The sequence below is a fragment of the Crocodylus siamensis genome, chromosome 3, assembly GCF_052110815.1.
Source record: "Crocodylus siamensis isolate JL-2025a chromosome 3, ASM5211081v1, whole genome shotgun sequence".
NCBI classification, from domain to species: domain Eukaryota; kingdom Metazoa; phylum Chordata; order Crocodylia; family Crocodylidae; genus Crocodylus; species Crocodylus siamensis.
In genome coordinates, this window is record NC_143397.1 from 199,631,101 (window position 1) to 199,656,225 (window position 25,125).

At 42.0% G+C, this 25,125-nt stretch overlaps 1 protein-coding gene across 12 annotated transcripts in view; it reads left to right on the forward strand.

The window, feature by feature from the left end:
• Positions 1 to 9,449: 9,449 nt before the first annotated feature.
• SULF1 (sulfatase 1) overlaps positions 9,450 to 25,125 on the forward strand; it is a 171,920-nt gene continuing 156,244 nt past the window's right edge. For 7 of the 12 annotated variants that reach the window (XM_090040136.1, XM_090040128.1, XM_090040127.1 and 4 more), the window contains exons 1-2: positions 9,450 to 9,808; positions 20,475 to 20,525. The gene's annotated coding sequence lies outside the window, so the exon portion shown is untranslated. Of the gene's footprint in view, positions 9,809 to 11,166; positions 11,264 to 20,474; positions 20,526 to 25,125 lie in introns of all 12 variants that reach the window. The other 5 variants (XM_090040124.1, XM_090040132.1, XM_090040125.1 and 2 more) reach the window with 3 other exon arrangements.

Genomic DNA, 25,125 nt, shown 5'->3' on the forward strand with positions numbered 1-25,125 from the left:
AGTTGCAGGATTAGGGTCATAATGGCATGATGCTGGATAAATAATGCCATTTTGCTTCAAGTATTTCTAGAAAGGTGTCAGAGTCATTTATATTTTCCTTCTTTAGCTCATTGAAATGGGATCTGCTATTATAACAAAAAATCTCCATGTAACAAAGGATGACCTGTGTACATTTAAAACATAATTTCTATGTGGATTTTATTTGGAAAGTAAAATAGAATTTTTAACATCTGCAAGATCTGTTTTCTTAGCAAGGCCATGATATCAATGGATGTATGCCTGCAGCTGTTCCCCATCTGCTTCCTTAAGAACCTTCATATCCATTTATCTGGCAATTGTGCTACGTGAAATAGCATCACCATGTTACCTTACATAGTGCTGGAAAGAAAGGAAATTCCAGAGGGCCTTCTCAAGCAGGAAATATCCCTCGTTTTTTTGCAGCACAAGCTCTGGAAGGCCATTAATCCTGTACCTGTATGAAGCTAACTTATTCAAGCGAAAGGTCAGTCTAGTATAAACTGTCTAAAACAATTACAAGCTACTCTGTAGGCACCAACACCAAACCTGAGTCCTGTGTCTGCTTCCATCACCACCAGAAAAGGAAACACAAGGCCACTAATGAAAGTTTCTACACTTACAGGCAAGGATGATCTTACATAACAGCAAGACAAATGGCCATTAAAGATGCCCATATTTTGGTAATCCTTTGTCCAAAGAAATTTGTCATCTTACAGGTGGGTCCAGTATCCAGGCTTGTGGGAAAGACAAAAACTCATTACCAAGACTTTCCTTAACTACTGCCATATGTAATGGGATCAAAGGGTGAAGTATCTGATAAAGTGAATTATCCAAAATATATCTGAGCTTTAAGGGTAGAGTAAATTTAGCACTATTTACAATGGGAATTAGGCACCTAAATACCTTTTGAGAGCTTTTGAAAATGAGACTTTCACATCTCAGGTCCTTGTCCTAACTACCAAATTTTGTTTGCTCATTGACAATTTGAAACCTCTTCCTGAAACCTCAGGATTTCAGTTCAAAATGAATATTTTTACACACATGAATTCTTACAGAAGCATTGGAACAAAATCTAAACATTTCTGAAGTAGAATATAAATTTCAAAGCATCTAATAATGATTGTAAATGAACTTGCCATCTTCTGTTAAGTTCTAAGAATATCCAGGAAAGGAAAACAAACCAGCCTTACAAATTAAACAGAATTTCCTGGCACTGCAGAGAAATAACTTCCATGTTACGTGGCTCCATCCTCTTCCTGGCCACTTACTTGCTATAATAGAGGGAGAAAAGAGTGTGTATCTAAAGTTCACATAAACCACCCCTTCCTCCCCTTGACTACTCCCAAAATGAGCTGTCAACCTGAGTAAAACCAAATACTTCAAGCTGCAGCCCTTTTAAGCCTCCCCCAGCTGCAAGCATGTAGGGAAGACTCTGGATATTATATACTATAACAGGTATAAAGACCCTTAATGAGGAAGATTTAGAATAATTTTGACCGAAGGTAAAACAGGAAATGAATTGCAGCAGTTATAGTAGATACTAGAAGCTATCAGTAGCTATTCTGATAGCTACTGTAATGCATTTTATTTTGACAGAATAGGAGTACGTAAAAAGGAGGAAGATCTTTCTGAGAGCTCTCCAGAAAGGCCTATGTAGCCTGAATGTATGTCTATACCACTAAGTTACTATGGCAGGTATTCTGAAACATGGTCTACACTCTCTGTGCCAAACTAGAAGTCACGTAGCTGTAGTCTGTGACACGACTAGTTGGCTAATGGGTTGGCTACTCACAAGACAAGAGCAAAGTGATTTTGGTAGGAAAAGTTACTTGCCAATAGCTATTAAAAACTGGGATTGTTCTGACATGTCTACCTCAGTTAATCTTTCCTATTTGGGTTTTTCTGATATTCACAGTTTATACCATCCCAATGCTTCCAGTTTTCTATATTTTGCAAATACATGCTACATTATTTTCTACTGATAACACACTTATGAGGAGGAGGTAAACTGGTGATTTTGTCAGTGGAATAGACAAATACAGGGCTCTGGGCATTCAAGAAGGCCAAACAATTATTTTGGAACTGTGAGGTAAGCATGCTACCCAGTAGGTTTTATTAAAAGCATAATCAATTACATTTAAATTATCATCTTCAGATTATTTTATAAAAATCTTTTATGCTATTCATGTATGCTTCTTAAATCTGCCATGTTAACAACACATTATTTTGCCTTAGAATTGCATGTATACAGGATCTTGTCTCTGCTGACACATTTGGGACTGAATCTTCACAATTCTGGGATTTTCTTTTATACAGGAGTTATACCAGTTGCTGTAGAACAGTGATTTTTCTCAACCCTTTTAGACACAAGGCACCCCTACTGTAACTTTCTCTAAATTTAGCAGCCCATTTCAAAAACTGATTTCCCTCATTTTTTTACTATAGAAAAATAATAGAGCAATTCATCTATTGCAAAGAACTCAAAAAGACTACAACAGGTCAAAATGGGTTTTTTAATGCTGGATTCCTATTTGAAATCTCTTGGTTTATTTTGTGAATCATGTGTAGGTGTTCATGTGCCTAACAGTGCTAATATTGTGTGGTACCCCATGGCACCCTTAAAGGGATCTCATGGCACCCTGGTTGACAATCATTGCTCTAGAGCAAGCACTGTGAAAAACCTGGTTCAGGAAAGTGCTTTCCCTTCTGGCATTGTTTGTTGGAAGCTGCCGAGACAGTGTTTCTTCTGATACGTATGATGCCTTGCTGTCTTGGTCAGCTGATAGGCACAAAAGTAGAATAAGGAGTGAACAATACTTTTACTACCAGAGTTGTCTAAGAACAACTATACTGAGAGATCTTTGTACAACGGTGTCAGATGCACTCTTTCTGAGTGCTCTTCTACTTCCATACGTCCTTGCCTCTTACAAACTGATTCTTGATGTAATCACACACAAGGGGGTTAAATAACAATACTTTTCTGAAGTGTCATGGGATTGAGATGGTCCTTTGTCAGCATAAGCATAAAAGGACAAGAGGGGTTGTTACTTCCTTGATCTACTAGGAAAAAATGAATCTGCACATTATACTGGGTATATTCCCACGCTCTGACCAGAATAACATCATTAATGTGATTTGTTTTCTTAGGCAAGTAGTACCTTGATTATATGTAATATTATAGGCCAACTCAAAAGGAGAAATGGTGAGATTGAACCTTTATAATGAAAGTTGTACAGAGTCTGGTTGGCTTTCATTAATCAATCATTTGAACTTTTCACTTTTTTTTTTGTCATCACGGATTTCAGAGCTAGGAATGAAGGGGAGGGGGAGTATGATTAGAACTGTGAAGAGGGAGAGACTTAAAGATGATCATTTATCCCTAGTTTACTTATTTAACACTAAAAACCTGTAAGAGATTTTGGCTTCTATGTTGTTGGCATATGTTCAATTTTGCTAAGTATTGAATGGTTTACCTCAAAATGTTACTGTAATGAAATTGAGCTGTGTCCAAAAATGTGAAGTCAGCACAAGTTATGAGAGCCTATAGTTCATTGTGTTCTCACACTTTAAAGCATTATAGGCCTCATATGCCCTGTCCCCTTAGCTTTTTCTTCACTGGTGAATAGGAGAGCACCTATATAGTGCTGGCTGCTTTAAGACCAATGATTTTTTCTTTTCTTTCCTCCATTTGCCTTTCTCCTGTTAAATGCCTGGTGTAGTGACCTCCTCTCAGAACTCACTGCTCACTTCTTCACTATGAGGAGAAGTTAGGATTCTTGGCCAACTGGCAGCATTAGGCAGAAGAACTATAGTTAGGTAGTTAGACCCCATTTCAGAAAATCTTTCTGGCTTTGTCATGATCTAAAAAGACTCCATTTTTTCCTGTTGTTTTTATTTTAGGGGGGGGTTAAGTTCAAGATATATATTTTTACTCAAAAAGGTTGTTTAATGCTATCTGCTAGGATAAGATGCATACTTCTTTAATTAGGTTTTTATTCGACTATAAGCTTATTCGGAAATAAATTAAGCAATTAGTTGTTAAAGGAATAAGCTTGGAAGAAACAATAATAGGGAAAAATAAGCTTAGCAGAGAATCCAAGTGAAGCTACACAAATTCGGGATTGACAACCATTGCAGTCCTCCTTTCATCTTTTGTGTGTGTGTGTGGTAATGGTGACAATGGTAGATTGTAAAGCCCTGTGATGAATTGACTATTGTGAACCTTTGACCACCTCACCTGCACTCTGCCCATATACCACTATTATATCTTCCAAGGGATTATTTCCAGCATTCCAATCCTGAGATCACTTTCAGTAGCACATAAAAATAAAAAGGTTAGGCACTAAGAAATTACATATAAAAAGCAACTATGTTGTGCCATCCTGGGCACTGATAAATAACCTCAACTCTGGCAATTCCTACAATAAGTTTTTGACCTTCCAATTTTAATCTTTTGACAATGTTATTCATGTGATATGGGTGTGATGTGCATGCACATAAGGGTATCAACATTTTAGATGTTATTTTACATTAGTCACTAAATAAAATACATTAACAGTCCTAGGAACAGGACTGAACCAAGGTCTGTCCCCAAGCAAGTAACTTCTCATAAAGGTACAGAGGCCTCTTTCAGATTGCACTATCTCCAACCCAAAGAATCTTGAATTTTTCATATGGTGGCCCTTCTCCACAGGAGCGGGGAGAGGTTTCTTTCACCACCTCTCCCTCCCCAGCACAAAGTAATGTATTTCTTAATTAGTTAACTCTACTGGGAGTGGGTTGAATCTTCTCCAGCAAAGGCTGAAGAAGTGAACTAAGGTATCTCACTTCCTGGGCAAATGCTGTAACAGTGATTCTCAACCCAGATGCAGGGGTGCCATGAGATCCTTAAAGGTATCACAGGAAGCATGAGGAAATAAGCAGATAAGGATAGGGTCAGGCTCCCCTGCCCCAGTTTCCCAACTCTCTGCAAGGAGGTAAGCAAAGCACTGTAGTATATACATTATTTTTTGAAATGGGGAGGTACTTAATTCATGAAAAGTTATGGAGGAGTGCCTTGAGACTAATGAAGGGTTCCTTGACCCTAAAAAGGTTGAGAACCACTGTGCTATAGCATAGAGAGTGCCTGCCACAAGGAGTCTCAAGGGCAGTGGAATGTCAGGTTTTTGAAGCCTGATAGGGCTCAGGTAAGAGCTGGGCCCAGATGTTTGAGAACTGGGGAACTTTTGAAGTCAAAGGTAAGACAACTACGGAGTTTAGGTGCCTCTGGTGTTAGGCAGCATCTCAGTGGGGAAGTTTCAGGATTGCAATTTTGGACTCGGGTAGATTTTAGCATCTAAGTCCCATGCTAAAGTCCTCTAGTTACTTAAATGTGGATTAAGTATAATTGGCATTTGTTGGAACCATTGTGGGGTGCAATACTTTTTAAAATCAAACCTATATGAGTCTTAGGTTCCTGTTTATGAACTCTGGAGCCCAATTTTAGACACACACTCTTTTAACATTTTAGCCAAAATTTTAGGAACTTCTAACTATTCAATAGTACTGACGGCATGAGCATGGACATTCGTTTCTTGAGGACAAGTAGCAGTGCCATGTCTTGTGCCACTGCTCCTTGTCCCCACACATGCTCTGGTATGTGACAGGCTGCTCCAGGTGGGGTAAGGAAGGCTGGGGCCAGCAACTGCGCTGGCTCCAGCAGCCTTAACTGAGGTCCTGAGGGCCTCCTGGGGCTTCAGCCATGGCAGGAAGCCTAGCTGGCAGCTGAAGTGTGGCTCCAGCTGGCCAGGCTCTGATTTTGGGTGGTGTGCGCTGCCGCCACATGTGCCATCCCACTTTTTTCATCGTGGGTTTTTTTGAACCTGGGATGTCCTGGGATCAAGAAAACTCCGCTTGCTGTGAAGTAGCAGCCCAGGGAACCCCTGCATGTGCAGTGTGTGGTCTGCAGTGCCACATACCGCTTGTCCACACCTGTCTTGACACAGCCATGGAGTCTATAGGTTACTGAGTGGCCAAACTTTATTCTTAGATATGTGCATGTCTGAGACCAGAATCTGACACTAGGGATATCTGAATGATGTATTATCTATCTATAGATATAAATAAATAGTGAAACATGTTATGCTTTTAAATATGCATATTCAAGTCTAATAGACTCCAGTGCGGGTTACAGGGAGGCAATGAAAGCAGAAGTGGATTCTGTACATATGTACAGTATGGGGGAGTTAAGGTAAAAAACAATTGCACAAAAAACACTTATGAGTTTCTGACACTGTAATCCCTTAATGTGAGTTATATTAACACAATCTTATGCTCATGTGTGCTCATGTGTATGAATATTCAAAACCAAACTGCCAAGGTCATCTCTGGAAGGAGAAAGGTGGTGAGCTTAGCCTAGACAAAGATGAGTGAAGCTCAGTGCACTGGTTTATAAGGGGCCCGTTGGTTACCATGGAAACTAATTAGCGCTAATAAGTAAAGGGACATGTTAACTGTGGGAACAAAGTAGGAGTGACTATTTTTCAATATCACAGTTACCTACAATTAATCTTCCATATTAGGATTGTTCTTGAGTTACTTCCAGCAAAACATTATTCACTTTGTTATGGGTCTTATCTGAGCAGGGTCATTCCAACTCTTCAAGTTCACAATTTTGAAAGTCAACTTGAAAATGTATTTTATGATGCATAACCTTAACAATATTTCAGGTATAGTTCTTCCAGCAATGCTTTCATTTCAACTTTTTAAAACTTAAACACTTTGCAGATGGCAGTCTGCATAGAGAAGAGTAATGGAAAAGTCAGTTATAAACTGTCACTACAAACTAAATCTGGCTCCAAGTCACAGCCAAAGCGGTTAGGTTATCCTGCAACATCAGCAGCAGTTTGAGTTGAAAACATGATCGTACAGTGTTTTAAGAGTGGTAACTGACTTTTGTTTTTGGATCTGAAATTTAACATTTTAGGTTACTAGAAAACTTTGAAGACCCTTGAGTGTATGTATGTGGATGTAAAATATGCAAAATGGGTCTTTTATGATCTCTCCCCAATTTTACATTGTAACTTCACAGACTGAAGTAGAACTCCTCTGATTTATACTGGTGTAAAAATAACAGAATTGGGCCTGTACTTTGTGTAGGAGTTTAATATATGTTATATGTAAACATTATATAAAATGCTGGTGTTGCACATAACTGTTTTTCTTCTTGGTAGGCAGCAATATGACAATTTTAATTAATGCCACTTAAATAAAAAGGTTGAGTTGCTTCCCACATGAGTAAATAAAATAAAACAGTCCCTCCTCTGATGATCAGTGTTAGGCAATTATTCAGAATGCAAAATAATGAGATGTCATGAATTCTTTTTGTGACTTTTATTATTCCACAGCTCTATTTTGCACTTTTAATGTAATGTTACTAATTCAATTGTTGTAAAAAATGCAATTAAGAATAATCCAAACTACTTGAATAATACCTTCAGGGTTTTCCAGATCTACAAGGTTATCGGGACTCTTTGAGACCTGTCTGATAAAACAAAACAAAAGAACCTGCTTTGAAGCAACAATTGGCACTGCTTAAAATCTTATGATACTCAAGGGACCATTGTTTCATCCCTGGCTGGCTCACTTACCATTGCTGAAACTATTCTGTTGCTTGTTTATCTGGATTTATCAGATTAAGAAATAGTGTTTTAGTGAATGCCCAGCATCTGCAGAGGCAGTTTCAGTTTAAAAGACTGAAACAGAAACCATACAATCACTTGTGGAAAGAACTTGAACAAATGTAATCAGGACTTTAGTAATTTTTATCCTCTCCTCCTTTTCTTCTATAGGTCAACTATGGTCAGCTACTGAACTAGATTGTCTAACCTCAGATTTTGTAGACCGTTTGATTTGCCACCGGTGATTCTAATATAGCTTCTAACAGCATGCACTAGGTATTAAAGACCAAGAAAAGCAAATCACTGTTTCTAGGCTTTAAGAGGGATTTACTATAGAGTGCTGGAACACTCTCTCTTTCCAAACGCCAGCCTTTTTACACTTTGGATTTTTAGCACTTGCAAAGTAACTTTTAAGGCCAAAACAACACTTTTCCCTGTCTCTCTCCCATTTCAAAGAAAGGCAGCTTCTGTCATAAATGTGACATGCAGATTTAATGCAAATGGCAAGGCAGGCGCTTGGTAATGAAGTAAAATCCCTGGCTCTGTGTGTGTGTGTGTGTGTGTGTGTGTGTGTACACACACATCTATCTATCGATTGATAGTTAGATATAATATATATGTGTATGTGTGTGTACATGTGGGGAGTGTATGTGTGTAGATGTGCATGCGCACGTATATCTCTCTGTGTGTGTATATGTATTATGTGGGGCATGTGTGTACATACTTGTGTGTGTATATTAATAATATATATATATTGTGTGTGGGGGGTGTATATATATACACACACACTATATATATATTATATATATATAATAAATATACACAAATATATAATGTCTATCTAGCTATCTATAGCTAGCTAGCTATATCTATCCATGGCCAGCTAGCTAGCTAGCTACAGCTCTATCTACATATAGCTATCCATCTATCTAGATATAGCTAGCTAGCTAGATATTCGCCTTCCTTGCACACTATCCTGTTTCGGTGAGCCGGGACGCAGAGCTCTGTCTGCAGGGCGGGTTTTGACGCGCTTCTCAGCAAATGGGGCTGGCGCCCGGCGCAGAGGTGAAGGAGCCGGCGCGGGGGCCGGCGGGGCGGCGGGAGCGCGGCACCCCCGTGCAGACGGCGCGGCGCGGGGCGGGGCGGGGCCAGGGCCGCGGCCCGGGGGCGCGGGTTCCTGGGCCGAGTGAGCGCCTAGCCGCAGGGAATGGAAACTTTAAGGCGGGGGGCAGTGGGGACGCGCTGCTGCATCCAGTATGAAGACGCCCGGTATTTCCTTTTAGCCTTTCCGGCAGCCGGGCGTGTGTGAGGAGCAGAGCCGGGGGGAGGGGGGAGGAGAGGAGCCCTGCTCAATGTGACCGGGTCCCGGGGCTCGAGAGCCGCTTGGGTCCCGGGAAGCGGAGGCTCGTGGTGAGTGAAGAGCGCTGCTTTCTCCGCCGAAGCGCAACAGCGTGGTGCTGCCCCCCTCCCCCGCCCGGGAGAGCCGGGGCCGGCCGCAGGGCGATCGCGGGAAGGTGGGAGTTTGCACTGCGAGGTGCCAATGTCGCATTTCGGTGCAAACGCCGCCCGCCTCAGCACTGGGGCCGGGGCCGGGGCCGGGGCGGCGCGCGGGGCACATCGCCCTCCACGGACCTGCCATCGAAGCAGCCGCTACCAGGCATGCAGGGAGTTGCGAGAAGCACCGCGACTGCCTCCACAAGAGTCCACTCCCTCTACCTTCCCCCTAGGACCTCCCACTCCTCCTTTTCCCCTTCCCTTCCCTGCCTCTCCCCAATCGCAGCCCTCGCTCGAAAGCTCAGGTTACTTCGCTCAGAGTTCTCAGCCCCCTCGTTTCTGTCCTTGTCTCTGCCTCCAACTTCTTAAGAGCCACCCAGCCCCAGCGATTGGATTGGGCAGCCCGTCTTGACACACCACTGTGCTGAGTGCTTGAGGACGTGTTTCAACAGATGGTTGGGGTTAGTGTGTGTCATCACGTTGGAGTGGGGATTAGAAAAGGGAGGCAGCCTTGCTGGAGCTGTGTGGTCTTCTCCAAGTGTGAGTTGCAAGCAAGAGGAGAGCTCTGTAGCTGTTGGGAGAAGAGAGAGGATTCCTTTTCAGCAGCTGCAAGGGGGAAAAAAACCCAGTTTGTTCAGGTAAAGTAAAAGGCATCTGCTGCTGCTGCTGCTATTATTATTATTATTATTATTATTCATGACTTTGAGTGAAATGTTAGCACCACAACTTGTCAAAGCCAGTTGCTGTTGCCTTATCAATGCTCCTATTGTATGGCTGACAGATAACAGCCAACATAGCTTGATGCTTGGCTGTCTCCACAAAACTAACAGTCCTAATGCAGTTAAAGTCATGCTTTTGAAGGTATAGATTAGACAATCTCTGTTGGAGCAGTGTATCTGCCACTTAAATGTCCCTTCCCTCCCTCCCTCTCTTCCTCTTCTCTCTCTCACACTTTCTCTCTCTCTCTCTCTCTGCAATCTGCACATTCTCCCTTCTCTATCTCCCTCCCTCTGCGGCTTTCACACACATGTGCTAAAATCTTCAGTAAATCACAGAAAATTAGAGTTGGAAGGGACCTTAGGAGGTCACCTTGTCTAACCCCCAAGTAAGAATGCCAGTGATTATCATACCTGTCTTCAGTTTCTTACAGAATAAGTGTGCAGCCATTTAAACACGTGTGAAAACTACTGGTAAAACTAATCCAGCACAATGTTTCTAACATTTTAACTAAGATGCTTCACTGATTTCTGCAGTCAGGAAGAAGGTAGGGCAGGGTTTGTGCAGTGTCGACTGGGTCATTGTGGAACAAACCAGAGAGTTTTGAAAAGTGCATTTGAGATGTCTGTAAAGTCTGAAGGCTTCTTTACAGAGAGCTGTCTGGTCTTCTGATTATCACTGTATAGATGGCTTGGTGCACACATGGACTTAAAGTTTGAGAGGAAATCAGAAAGAAAACCAGAAAAGGTGGAAGTGGCAGAGTACAATGTAATACTGCCCTTGCAGCTGCGGCAGAGCAGATGGATGTGATTAATTTGCAGATCTGTTTGTGGAAGTTTTACAAGTCACTGAAAACTAAGTAGCATCACTATAATGGATCATTAAAGTCTCACTGTATTTATAGATTCTAAACAGGCTATCTGAAGTGTTAATTAAAAAGAAAGAGTTTTTTATGTTTAGGAAGGATAGGAGGCAGAACATTAATTAGAAATTAGTGATAGAAAGTACTTTACTGTCATTTTCATTTAATATGACTATGAATTTCACTGGTAGCTGGAATGGGAAAAAGCTACCAAATTAAGTTGAAAGTCAAAATGCTATCTCTAATTAGATTCTGAATATCTCAGAATTAATCTTTTCAGCTTATTGCTTCAGTTTCCCTGCTTTGACAGGTCCTGAAGGCTGAAGTGTTATTTTTCTTAAATACATTTTTCATTGCACCAAAGTGTCTCCCCCTGAAGAGTAACTAAATTAATTGTTTCTTTTGCCACTATAACAGATCTTCATACAGAAACTCTCACATACCTGTGGTGCTTATGAATTATTGGTCTCTCCCACTTCTGAAAGAAATCTAACTCTGTCCTCACCATTTACAGGTGAGGTATTCTATAAATAATACTGTATATAATCCATTCTGAAATAAGATCTGTTTAGTAGGGTGAGCAAAGGGATTTATAACTGGTGTTTTGTGATTTTGGCGTTCAACTGTGTAAAGGTGCCCATAAAACCATGTTTCAAGTTGCACACATTTTTTGCCTCAAACCAACTTTTTAGTTAACTTTTTTTTTTTTAAGCAGGCTGTTTGGCTGCTTTACAGATTGTTCTCAGCTTGTATTTTCAAACAGACTTTTTAGTAAGAATGTATCCTTTTAAATGAACCACAGCAATTTCAAACAGAGCATTAGCTAAATCCTAATAACACTTCACAACCAGCCTAGGAATTAAATGACTAAACTGCACCATTTTGCTTTTTCACTTAGCCCATTTTTTCCCTTTGTAATGTGTGATGGAAACTTCTGCAGCCTTCAAAAGATTCTCTCGGCTTGTGCCGAAATTTCCCATACAGTGCACATTAATTTTGAATTCCTTGTATCCTGCCCATGTTATGTTGATGGGAAGTTCCCTAAGCCAGGTACTGTCCCTGAAGACATGGTTTAGACTTCTAACAAAGAGAAGGTGCAGCAGTGTGTAGAATGAAAACTACACATATTGGCTCTGTCACAGTCTACTTTTTTAAGGGTGTCTTCATGGATTTCTGTCAGATGCTTGATCAAGTGATCAAATATTTTAAGAAAGCTCTTAGATAAACACATACATCTTATTTTACTGTTGAACAGCCTTGTCAGCAAAGCTTATGAAGAAACAGAGAACATGAAATCATGTTTTCCCTTCCTAGTAGTGATGGGGCTATTTAAAAGACAATGCCCAGGGTAGGGTAGTCCAGCTTCTTGTCAAAAAGTAATCTGCTGTTCCAGATGGTAAACATTCAAAGACATATTTATGGCGACTTCTACATACCTCAGTTTGACATTTGGTTTCTTCCTGAGAGCACTTGTGCTGGGTATACAGATGAAGTTCCCATTAGCATCCTGACAGCTGTAAAAGTTTTCACAGGCTCACAGAGATGTCCCTCACAGTGAGATAAAAATAATCTGAGAAAAAGATCTGGGACCAAAACACCCACTGTGTCCCAGCAGATCTATCCATAAACAAACAAGGTAAAACATTCCAGAGGGACAAAAAGATCTCTAAACTCCTGCATGAAAAATGTAATATGTATTTGTTTCTGCCTCACTCATCTTCGCTAGGCAGAATACTAAACATGCCATGCATGTCTGTACTACTAGTTGTTCTTAAGAAGTGAGGGGACCTATGATGAAGGGAATCTATGGGTTTCTTTTTCTTCCATATTTGTTCCCCTGCATGAAGATCATGTCAAATACAGACAGTGACTTCATGGAGTTGTTGTCTAAAGTATTGCTTTTTACCGAGTTGCAAGCAAAGGCAGAATCTAAGTCATTTTTGTTTCGGCCAGGATGGGTTTTTACTGTGAACTGTCTTAATTATGTGTCAATTTACTACTTTTCAAGGACTTTCTCTTCTTAGCACTTTAAAATCAAGGTGATTGAGCTTGTGCAATGCAAATATATTCATTTAATTGTTTTGTTTGGCTGCTTCCTTGGGCTTTCATTTTTTTGGTCTCCATTACAGAGAGGAAAGCTTAATTATGCACAATGCAAGTTTGCATTTTCAAAACCCCCCCAAACAAAACTTGGCATATTTCCAAATGGCATGTGAGCATACTTCTAAAAGTAGAGTAAGTGGAATGGCATTAGAAAGAAAGGTAAAGATGAATTGCCCTAGGTATGGTAAGTATCAATGTGAGAATTAAAATCACAGTTTTTCTTTCAGGCAGCGACTGATAAAAGTATACTATTAAAAATGATGTGATGCTAGAACATTATTTCCAAATACAGAAGATATTATAAGCCCACACCCAGTGCAAGATAGGCAGCAATGGAAAGAATGATTTTTGAATGATTTTAAAATTCTGTTGTGACTAGATCATTTTATTGCAGAGTATTCTAAAAGTGTATTATCTGGTTTAGTTCATCCTACACACTGCATTCAATTTTATATTGTATTACTTTCCAAGAGTTTAGAGTGCTGTATTATGGTAGTGTTTAACTTTATCTGTACAAGGCTGGATCCTAGTCATACATGCCATGGAAGTCATGGATTCCATGATTTTCATGGTTTTAAAAAAAAATTCCATGACATTTGGGGATTTATGTTGGGGTGGGGGGAAAGGAGAACCCATGTGATAACAGTTGAGGAAACTTCATGTTGAGTGGCTTGAGAGCTGGAAAGTTAAATAAGGAGTGAGAGGTCAGTGTCAATTCCACAGTAACCTAAAAAGAATTCAAATTAGTGGATCTTCCTGCCATTTACATTAGATTTCTCCTCAGAATTTTTTTCACTGTTGTTACCATCAGTGCAGTTTCATTAGAGGACCCAAAATGGGATTATCAGTGTGATTTTTAGAATGGCTGCTGGTTATTTTAACCATCATGTCATTCTGTTAATGGATGACACAATGATTGAAAAACCACAGCATAAATTTTGCTGCTGTTGCCAGCAGAGTGGTGATTTAAATAGCCATACCAATGATGGGAAGGTTTAAGGAAACAGGCAAGGTACATTGCATTTGTATGCAGGGGTAAAAGGGGTAACACATAATCCTTTGGGTCATATGCTAATCACTGTCTTTCTCAAGTTGAAAAACAAAATTCCAATGCCTTTTTTCAAATATATATGGAAAACCATGTTAATTCCTAAACTAATGTCACTTAGAGAACATATAACTGTCTGACCATTTGCCCATGGCTTACTTAGGAATCATCTGTATTTCAAAGCTAGATTAGAGCCCCTGTTTGCTTCCAACTTCTGCTTCTGACTTACAGCCCCATCTGTGATGAGGGAAAGCAATACTTGAAAAGTTGGTGAAGAAGGAAGTGGAAATTGTGCAACTCCCCTTAGTTTTCTTCTAATGAGGAGGCCAATGTAGCCAGTGTGTAGGGTTACCATATGTCTGGGTTTTCCCAGACATGTCCTCTTTTCTTGGCCCCCTGTGCTGCCTCTGGGCAGGTTTTTAAAACAAGAGCAAATATCTGGGTTTTTTGCTCTTCCTCTGCTGTCCCAGACTGGCTGCTTGGGGCTGGGAGCAGTGGGCAAAATGATTAGCTGTCAGGGGTCATGTGCTCCCTGTGCAGGCCCGGGCAAGCCAAGTAAATAGATGGAGAGAGAGTGTATGAGTGCATGTGTGCATGTGTGTGTGCGTATGTGCAACGTGGGAGCAGCTTGGCTGGGGGGGCAGGGGCTGCATGTCTAGAGTGCAGGGCACCAGCAGGGCTGCGGGTGGAAGGGGGTTGTGGGTCAGGAGTGAAGGGCGCCGAGGGTGCAGGCAGGGGGATATGGGTCCAGAATGCAGGGTACTGGCAGGGCTGGGGGGCAGGAGTCTGCGGGTTGGGAGTGAGGGGGGCTGGCAGGGCTGGGGGTGGGCAGGGGCTTAGAAGTGGGGGCAGAGGCAGGGCATGGGCATATCACTGTCTCCCCACAATCATATGCCTCTCTCTTCTTCTCCTCCTCTGCTCTCCCCTCCCCTTCCCAGGTGTCTTCTTTTTTGATGCTGGAAATATAGTAACCCTAGTTTAACAGGAAGTCCTAGCTACAGCAGTGGATATACAAATTAATCTTCCTACCCTCCACTACAGATTATTACCCTAAAATACATATTTTGGCTACTAATATTTTTCTAGTTTCATCATCTGAACTTATGTTGGTGGTTGCATTTTTCCCTGTTCCAGTGCAGTGGGATGTAACAACCCATTCCATTGTCCCTGTTCCTCTTACCATGCTTAAATTAAAAGTTATTCGTGGTCTTTCCCAAAGTTTCTGTGATGTGGAAACCAATCACTGTACCAAACGAAGGCAATCGTTCATCCAGGCTATGATAGGAACATAGTTCTACGTGCAGTTTTTTGACTATGTCTATGGGGGAAGTCGCCTCATAGAACCCAGAAATAGTAGTTAGCTTTCACTATAAATTATAAAGACTGTTATTCCTTAAACATTTTTATCACAGTGAGTTTGTCTGTGGATGAAATTTTTATTAGCTTTATCAATGTCTAGTCCTTGTTGAATCCTGGCCTCAGTGTCTGTGGAACTGTGTTGCCTAGAAAAGTGATGCTATTTAAATGAAAGCTGAAGTTGTTTCTAATGTCTTTATTTCCCCAAAATTTTCATGGTCATGCTCACAGGATTTTGCAGGTAACTAAAAGCTCAGGGTATTTGAACAACTCATTATTCTTTTTAGGTATTTATTGAAATAGGAGCTTTGAACCTGTTCATCCAAACTAGGCCATCACTAGTGATTTGGTTACAGTGAAACATTTTCATAATAGTTGATCCCTTTCCTAAAACTTTTCATGGCTTTCCTAAAGCTTTCCCTTGGATGTACCAGTCAAGAGTTGCCTTTAAAAAAGTTCACCAAACAATTACAAATTATATTGCAAATTTTTTATACGACTTTTAGGCTTTCTAGCAGAGAGAATGCTGGTGGAAACCCAACTGCTTGTTGTTTTTTTAGTTTATCTCTTCTGTGTTGTCATGTTGGCTCTGCTTGTATGGCAGTTGCATGTTCCTTGTGTAGCATGAGGGATGAAGACTGACTGGCAATACCAGGCAGAAGGCGGGGTAGAATTTCACCTTATAGACTAACTAAATCAGAGGTGCGTAGTATCGGACTTACTTCATCAGATGGTGATACCAACTCACAGAAAAGAATAGTTGCTCTTTGGCATAAGAATTGTGGGTACTTGGTTCTGCAAAATGGGCAAGTGAGGCAGTTGGAAGAAGGTGGGTTGGTTTCTGAAAAGCCTCTGTCAAAATGGACCAATATTGCAACTACAGCATTCAGAGCCATTCATTATTGCATGATGCTCTCAAACCATGGGGAGCATGGCTAATAAAATAATGTGGTATGAACAGCATCTGAATTGCTTTAGTTATTGTCATTTTAAAAAGAAAAAAAGTGTTATTGGGCCTATAAGTATTTATGGTGCTGCCAGCGTTTGTGATTCAGATATACTGCATCTTTCTTGAAAGCTCTGAATGTTGGTGTCTAAAGGTTACATGAGAATCTCAGACCTCACTTATAAATTAAGTTTTATAAGTGTTCCTCATAGTTGCTGAGGGAGTCTTGAAGAGCAAAACAAGCATGGCCCACAGAGTCAAAAGCCAATGGGCAGGAAAAGTGTGTATTATTTAAAATTCACAATTTTCTGCAAATTCATAATTTGTGACTGCATAGTATTGGCAATACTGTAACTGTATCTTGCAAGTATATAAAAATATTTTAACCTTTTTCACTATAATCAAATCCTGAGGCATTTCTGAAAATGTGCCTGACAAATGTCTAGCTTTATTAATAGGTTTTATTGCAACTAAGAGCCAAAACACTGTATTTGTGACAATGTGGGAAGAGAGGCTTGTAATGAGGATGGAGTTTTAAGTATGGACCCACGTAATGAGTGAAGGGCTACAAGTGTGTGGTTTACTTAAAGGAATATCTACTTTTATAGAGACATTGTTCCACTCTGATTCAGAATACTGATAGCCTGCTTACAGCTATCAGATTAAATAAATAAACTAAAAGCAAATTAGAAGAAGCAAAACTCACACATTAAATTGCTGACTTGCAAAAGCATCTTTTATAATTAGAATATAACATTTTCTTCCTTCAGCTGAGAATAAGGTGGATTTGTGTCAAAAAGATGAATGTATCTTACATTTTGAAGTACACCCACAGGTGATAGGTGACAGGGATGAACAAATGGGAGTGAACACTGATTTAATTGAAGCAGGTTTGAAATAGTTCATACTGGTTGTCCAGAGCTTTGTTCAGCCTCTCTCCACAATAAGAGGCATGAGACAGTGTTGTTTGGGGTTTTTTAATCTTTGTTTTATGGAGCTATTCCCTGAGAATCTGCTGAACTGATGAAATTGGAGCTATAATTTAAGATTATTTCAAGCATGCTACACTTTGAAATTATCTACTCAAGGGTTTGGTTTTTGTATTTAAACACAACTAAGGCCCCAATCCTGCAATTGGATATGCTAAGGGAGCCCACTGCACCTGTTAGGGGCTTCATCAAAGTCATGGGAGACCTTGTAGAGGTCTGTGTTGGCAAATCTAATTGCAAGATCAAAACCATGTTCTTTATTCTTTGAATATCATCCACTGCTGCCACCTGATGGAGCATCTCCAAAGGTGGAGTACTGAGGGGAGGGAGTGGAGGATAGGGAGAAATACAAAGTGGAACAGAGAGTGAGAAGGGGTGGTTGGCATATAGAGATGGAAGAGATTAGGTGGAATGAGAAATAGTGAAGGTTATGGGAAGATCTGGCTGAGGTGAGAGAGAGGGCAAAGAATGAAAGTGAAAGAAGACAGTGAAAGATTCATTATCCATATGTTTCTGCCATAGCTGTTCCAAACCTTTTGAGGATTGCTGTCCACTAATTTGGCTGCTTGGAGGCATGCCAGTCCAAAAATTATTGGACAGTTGTGTCTTAATGAACTGAACACACTGTAAATAATAAGCACTGTATATTTCTTAACGTTCAGTTTTTTATGTACTCCAAAAAAGCAACATGACTTTAAAGATAGATTTTACAATATTATTTTGGTCTTTAAAAATATTGAAAAATACATTCAATCAATCTTTGTAGCACTTCTCAGAGACTTCTCTTAATATCATCGTTCTCCATTATTTCAACTAAAAGAAAAGAATAGCCTTAATATCTGAATTCTTTATACCTAATGCAACATATACAGGAATGTACTTCAGATTGTTATGATCCAGCTTACATCTAGAGTCAATTTATGAACTGAGATGGTATCTCTATCTACTTAGCCACCAGTGTGAGAGATTTAGGGAGACTAGATACTATGAGCAATACAAATGTTCTGAAGTAAACCCATATCCTGTTTATCTGCCAGGCATTAAATCAGTTCCTTTTATCTTAGTACCAGCAGAGGGTCAGCATTCTTATCTTACTGTAAACTTGAGCTGAGAGCTGGTATATAGACTTATAAGTGAAGGTTTCCTACGTTCTTCTACTCTGCAAATTTAGATTCCTAGCTCACAGAGCTACAGAGCTAAGTCTCTTGATCCTTGGCTCACTTCAGAGAATCGTTCTTTGAAGAGTGGTTCTTATGGGAGAGGAAAAAATGATGAGCAGTGGAAAAAATGTGAGCCAATAACTTAATTCTTAAGTGGCTTGATTAGTAGCTCCATTCATGTACAGGGGGCATAAACAAATTAAAGCCCCTCAAATAAGAAAGCATATCCTCTTTTTCTTTTTTCCCCCTCCATTTCACCCTTTTTGCTTTCCCACTTAGTTCCCCTCTCTTCATAAAGCCCTCTTCCTACTTTTTTGAAAGTAGGCTTGTCTATAGCACAACACCTTGTCAAGGATATAATTACAATAAAGTTGTGCCTTGATGCATTTAAGAGAACATTCTGTCTCACAACCTCAAGAAAAGCTTGTAGAGTGTGTTGATTATTCCCATGGGTATAGAAACTAGGGAATTCTATGAGTTCCTCTTGGAGACCTTCCTCTGCATTCTTCCATTTGGTAGATCAAGGATGGTCTCTTTATACCTTTTGAAAGAAACAGAAGAACAAGCTGTCAAATCCTGCAAATCCCTTGGAATCTAGAGAGAACAGAGGATCATCCACATTGAGACTGTGATTAAGTACTTGTTCATAGGTACATTTCCCCCAACCCCCACAACTCTTCCTCTAAGGATATGTGTCATCCACAGTGGTTGCATTTTGTGTAGACATACCCAAGTTGCCTTTAGCTGCACAAACACTGGTAGGATGATAATTAAAGGAGCCCAGAGCTGAGTAGAGACTTCAGAACTTATTTGAGCTTCATCCTGCCACAGCTGCACAGCCAGCTGTACCTATCAAACTAGTTTAAAGCTACTTGAATATGTCTGCAAATTGCATAGGATGGCAGCAATGTAGACATAACCTGACAGTTTGTCTGTCTGACCTCTTTCTCCCCCCTGCCACTGCCTGGCTTATTTGAGCATGGAGGATATGTTAACTGTTCTTCCTGATTTTCTATAGAGTATGAGGGGGAGTAAAGGTTAGGTACATTCCTCCCACCTCTAGCCTATCACTCCCCAACTATTCATTGCCAGAATCTTGGCATGCCATTGACAAACTATTGAGGGTGGAAGGAATGTTGTGTTGAACCATTTCTCTTCTTTGACCCATTCCTAAAACACTCTGCATGAGGAAATTCCATCTGCAATCACACACTGGTAAATCTAGTTTAAACCCTAATTTTTAACAATCCTATTTTAGAACAAATATTCAAGCATTTAATTTAAATAAAACTGCTATCAAAGTACTTTTTGCTAATTGTTTAGCTAGTTCAGGTCAAACAGCTATCCGTGCTGCTGCAGTGGTGGCTACTGGAGACTTTAGTGCATTGCAGTGCATAATTCAAAACCAAAAACTTAATTAAAATGTCACTATTGGGAAAAATAAACCAATTCCCAGGTCACTAGTAAGAGGGAAATGCACGTAGGTATTTGTATAACATCAAATTATTAATATGCAGAGTTTTTGTCCATTTCTTTCCAACCATCTAAAAGCTGCCAACTGTACTATTTTTATGTTTACAGCTAACAATAAGATTGTGCGCTGTCCATTTGCATTTAACATTGGTTGCAATTATTCATGTCTTTGTGGGCCCTGGGCTTATTTGTAGTAATGTTTAGTTTCTACATGTGAAACCATCCACTTCTGAAAAATCTCCCATCATTCCAGAGCACAACAGGTTTTTTGCTGGGCAAGGTTTCCATGTGTGCCTCACTCTAATGTTCCACACACCTCTTTGAATAAGACCTGATATTAAATGAGGAGCCCACATTTCAACCATTATCTTCAAAGCCCTTTGTAGGAGGGTTCGGGATGTTGGACTCTCTGTCTTGTGTGGGGGACTTTCCTGCCATGACTTTAAGATGATAGAAAGAAGAATTAATACCTCTTTAACGAAATATACAATGTATGTAATTAAATTCTAGCCAGTCAGCAGGATTTTGTTTATTAAATAATTTCTTCAAGCCCATTAGCAGAAATAAGAGTCTGTTGCTTTAAAAGGCAAACCACTGCTTTTCCCTTGCTCTCTGAGCCCGGCTCTGACCCCAGCTCTCTCTTCCTTTAGTGATTCCTGCTCTGGTTCTCCCGGCAGCGTCCCAGCAACTATACTGTTCAGGTAAGTAGAAAAATCTTCCTCACCTTCATTGGTGGTGGGATCAGCTATGGTTCTGCTCACTAGGCTGAGATCCACTCGAGGTCTTCTGTTCACCAGTCTCATTGGGGCTCTCATCCTATTAGTGCCCCCTCGGGCAATCTCTTGTTCTAAGCAGCCACCTTTTATCCTCCCTGTGTGTGTTTTCCCACTAAAATTAAAGTAATTGGCTGCCGGTGTTGGCTTGCTCGTCAGCCGCACTGGCATTCTTGCCATGCTTGCCCCGCTCCTGACCCTGCAGGGTTATTCTCAGGCATTACAGTAACAGGGTTGCTGTGTCACCATATTACACCCTTTATGGGTCTGGATTCATTTTCCTGCAGAAGTACTTTGCCCTGCATTATCACATCTTGTATCAACAAATACACTCTACTGGAACAGTTGATCTGTAAACTTTATGAGCAGAACTCATATGGGCGGGCAGGACAGGGGGGTTTCTCTGCAAATAGGTTCTCTGAGAGTGTAGTGTTGAGTATCATAGAGGACCCTGGATAGATATGGACTTCTGAAATGGGCTAGGTAGGAGTATGGCTTAGTTCAGGGCTGTCCAGTTGGTAGCCCATGGGCCTCATGCAGGTTAAGTTATGGTCCCTGGGATCTTACCCCTCCCAACATTGCTCCAGCTGCAACAGCAGCTAGAGTCTCTGAGAACCTCTGTTGGTTTCTGTTTCCTGTCCCAGCCACAAAGAGGTATAGGTGCAGCTGTTGTGGGGGTCCCCTTTGTAGTGCAGAAGTGGGTTATGGTGCTCAGGGGGCTTGTTGCTTGCCCTAGTGTGGCCTGTGGGTACAGCTCCTGGCTGCTTAGAACAGGGGTGTTCAACCAGATCCAGCCTCTGGCTGTGTCATCCAACCTGCAGGCCTCCCCATGGATATGTGGGGACCACCTTGCATACTAGATTGGGTATGCAAGGTGACATGGGGAGGTAGTAATGGCAAGGGGTCCTTGGAGCCCAATCCCAACCAGGTGGGAGAGGCATGAGACCTAATCTGGCCCATGGACTGGACTTGCATCATTCATCTGGCCCATGGGACCACAACTCTGAGCACACTGGCTTAGAAGTTGGACAGCCCTAGTCTAGTGGATCTTCCTAAGAAACATGAGTCTCTTCAGGGAAGGGAAATAAGACATAGGGACATTTAGGATGGATAGGTAAAAAGTTCTTGAGCTAAGTCTTTACCCCTGGCACATTCATCTGAAGAGTTCTCCGTGGACTTGTGGGAAGTTGGTCACTTTAGGAGTGTGATAAAAACTTCTAAGACCTGTGGCTCTGCTTTTTTTCTTTTAAACTTTTTGTCTTTTCACATGTCTGTTAACCTGGTTGGCTAGGCAGCCAACTCGCTGCCTATGTGACCTGGCTCAGGTAGGAGGGGGTGGAACTAGCATCTCCATTGTTCTGAGTTCTGACCACATGATATGGGGGCTGAACTTAAGCCAATGTCACTCCAATAGGTAACACAGATATTTTTCAAATTGATTTGTTGGCATCAAATAATACCTGTTCCTGACTGGGTCCAGATGATGAGGTATTAGGGCTATTTAAGAGGGTCCCTCCATGTTGGGGTGGGTGGGATGGACATCTTCAGGTCACTGAATCAAGCTATGCATCTCCAGAATCCTCTGGACATTGCTGTGAGTAACTTATCTGAACTGTAGCCAGTAACTTAGATCTAAGTGTTTTAGACACATACTAAAAGGGACAACGAGCCCCTTATACTGTTTTGCTCAAGGTCGTTCCTTTCTCTATTCTACTGTATTATATTCCTTCCTCATGCTCTCCCTATGTAATCAGTATAGCTACCTGTAATAGCAAGCTTTGTGGTAGATGCTTAAAAGGGATTGGGCAAGCCTTTTCTCCTTTGCTTAACTGACTAAGGGAGGCTACTTTTTATGTATCAGGCTACAAGAAGCACTCAGATATATCCTGTTGGGGCTAAGCAACCCTAAGGTCTACAGGGTCTGTGTACACCCGGTGGCATTGAGTCCTATCAGAGACTGGAGCTTGGGTAGTGGCAATGGTTACCCCAGGCTTGTGGGTGTACTCCCACAAGGGGGTTGGCTGGAAGTTGGCACCCCTGGGGAGGCATCTGCAGCCTGGTTTTGGTCAGGTACAGTGAGGTGGGCAGCTTGTTGCCAGAGCACCCCATACTGGCCCGCCACAAGAAGTACTTTCTTTTTTCTCTTGGAGGAATGGATGGACAGAAAGGAAGCATTAGGCTTCATTCTTCTTGTTCCAGAAAAGAAACAGGGGGTGCTTTTTTAAATTTTTTTTTCTCCTTTCTCCCTTCTCCATTCCATTGCAAGATAAGAAAAAACATGTTCTCTCCATCCGTCACTGATTCTGGCAACTGGTAATCTACTGATCCACTCTTCCTCTAACTATCTACTTGTCCAACTATATATCAATCAGCCTCTATGTCCTGATGGGAACAAAACTTCAGTTCACGCATGTATAACCAAACAGCAATAATAATCATGCTCTCCAGCAATTGTATTATTTTATCTCTATGCTTTAATTTGTCTTGTGAACCTGAAGAAATGCTATTGCAAGAGAGGAGGACAGCTTGTTTTGCCAAACTATGTTTACTGTTGCTGATGGGACATTCATCTTCTGGTTTCCTTTTTTTTTGGAGTAGGGAGAAAACTTGCTGCTTTTTGAAGTCTCATGTAAAGACAAGCTTAGGGGACTGTGTAGTTTATAGCAGAGTTGGTTATGGAAAGATGATGAGCACCCCTGATAAACTTATAGGTGGCCACCAGATCACCCCTGAGCCTGCGCTTTTGCAGGCTGAAGAGTCCCATGGCTCTCAGTCTCTCATCATAAGGTCTGTTTTCCTGACCTCTGATTAGGTGTGTGGCCCTCCTCTGCACCCTCTCAAGCTTCTCCACATCCTTTTTGAATTGTGGAGCCCAAAAATGGACACAGTACTCCAGCTATGGCCTCACCAAAGCTGAGTACAACAGGAGGATGACGTCCTGGGATTTGCTTGAGAAGCAGTTATGGATGCAAGACATAAGAAGTAGTAGTAAACTTGGAAAGATGGGGATGGAAGGATAGCTTAGAACAGAAGTGTAGTAAGCTCTTTGAGTACCTGGGGCAGAGAAAGGAGGTTAACCAGTGCAGATGGGGTAGGAGGAGGAAGGGAGGGGCAGTGAAGTCTCACCTGCCTCAGCTCTACACCGTGACGGCAGCTCTCACTGCTGTCACTGATATAGCAGTGTTGTCTTGGGCAGGAGAAGCCCTGTGGTGTGGACTCCTGGGAAGCTGGCCCTGGTGGCTCCATTCACTCTTCCAGCCCTGCAGTATGCTGCTGAGCTATACCTGCAGTGGCAAACACTCCCTGAAGGGGGTGGGATTCTGGTAGGCCCACTCAACCCCAACTTCCCCAGGTACATTGCTGGATAGGATGACCACCTTTTCCAAAAGCAAAGATGGAACACATGCCTGCCCTTCTCCCCTGTGGATGGCACAGCTGGAGCACAGCCCATGGAGGGCAGGGTGCCCACTGCAGGGCTGGAGGTTCACCATCCTGTTGCCCTCTCCCAGGGGCCTCCACCGCGCAGTGGGCAGGACCCGGAGCAGAAGGGTGGAGAGGCTCAGCAGCAGCACAAAGTTGTGCTCTCCATTGCTGCTGGGTGGGCAAGGGGTGACTCACCATGGTGGCATGGCTGGTGTGGGGCTCCCAGAGGTGGCAGCAGCACCAAGCCTCCCTGCCCCACTCCGCTCTCCTGCTCTGGGTCCCACCTGCTGGGATGTGAAGGCCCCAGGGGGAGGACAGTAGGGTGAAGTTTCCCAAGTCCACAGCAGGCAGCCCACTCCACGCACAAATCTGGGGGGGGAGGCATGTGCCCCCTCATTCCACCCTCTCTAGGAGTGCCTGTAGCAGCAGGGAGCCAGCACCCCTGCCACACCCAGACTCATGGCTCTGTCCCACTCCCCCAGTCACACATTCCTGCCCAGGCCCCAAGCACCATCCTGGTTGGGTAGTGCCCCCAGCCATCAACCTTGTCTCACTCCCTTCCTCACCATGGGGCCCTCAATCTGCCTCCCTCCCATAGACTTAACTGCAGGTAGCTAGGGGACCTACTCTCCACTGCTTCCCAGCTATATTGTTGGCCATATGCATGTATACACGTGCACACATGCACGTGGCACCCCCTGTGTCCTGCTCCCTCCAACCCCAAACAGCCCCTTACAGTCTGGAATTCTGCTAGTCTACAAGGGGAAACATGCCGTTTTCTGCATTTTTCTCCTTCATAGGAAAAAAATCTCGATTTTCAGTGACAAGTGGAAAACTTAGATCCCTGTCATGTTAATGGGATGATAGTTGAGTGTGTCCAGGAGAATCTGGAACAAATGCTGTCCCAGAGTCATTCGGCCAGGGACCAGGACTTGATGTTTATATTCTGGAACTGTCCCACGTAATTAGGAGCAGGTGGTCATCCTGCTGCTGCAGGCGGGGCTGAAACTGCCTGGCTTCTCTTGCTGGGCACTGCAGTACTGTTCCTGCCACAGGGCAAAGAGTCCCAGGGGCCAAGATTCTGCTGCCCCTTCAATAGTCAGTG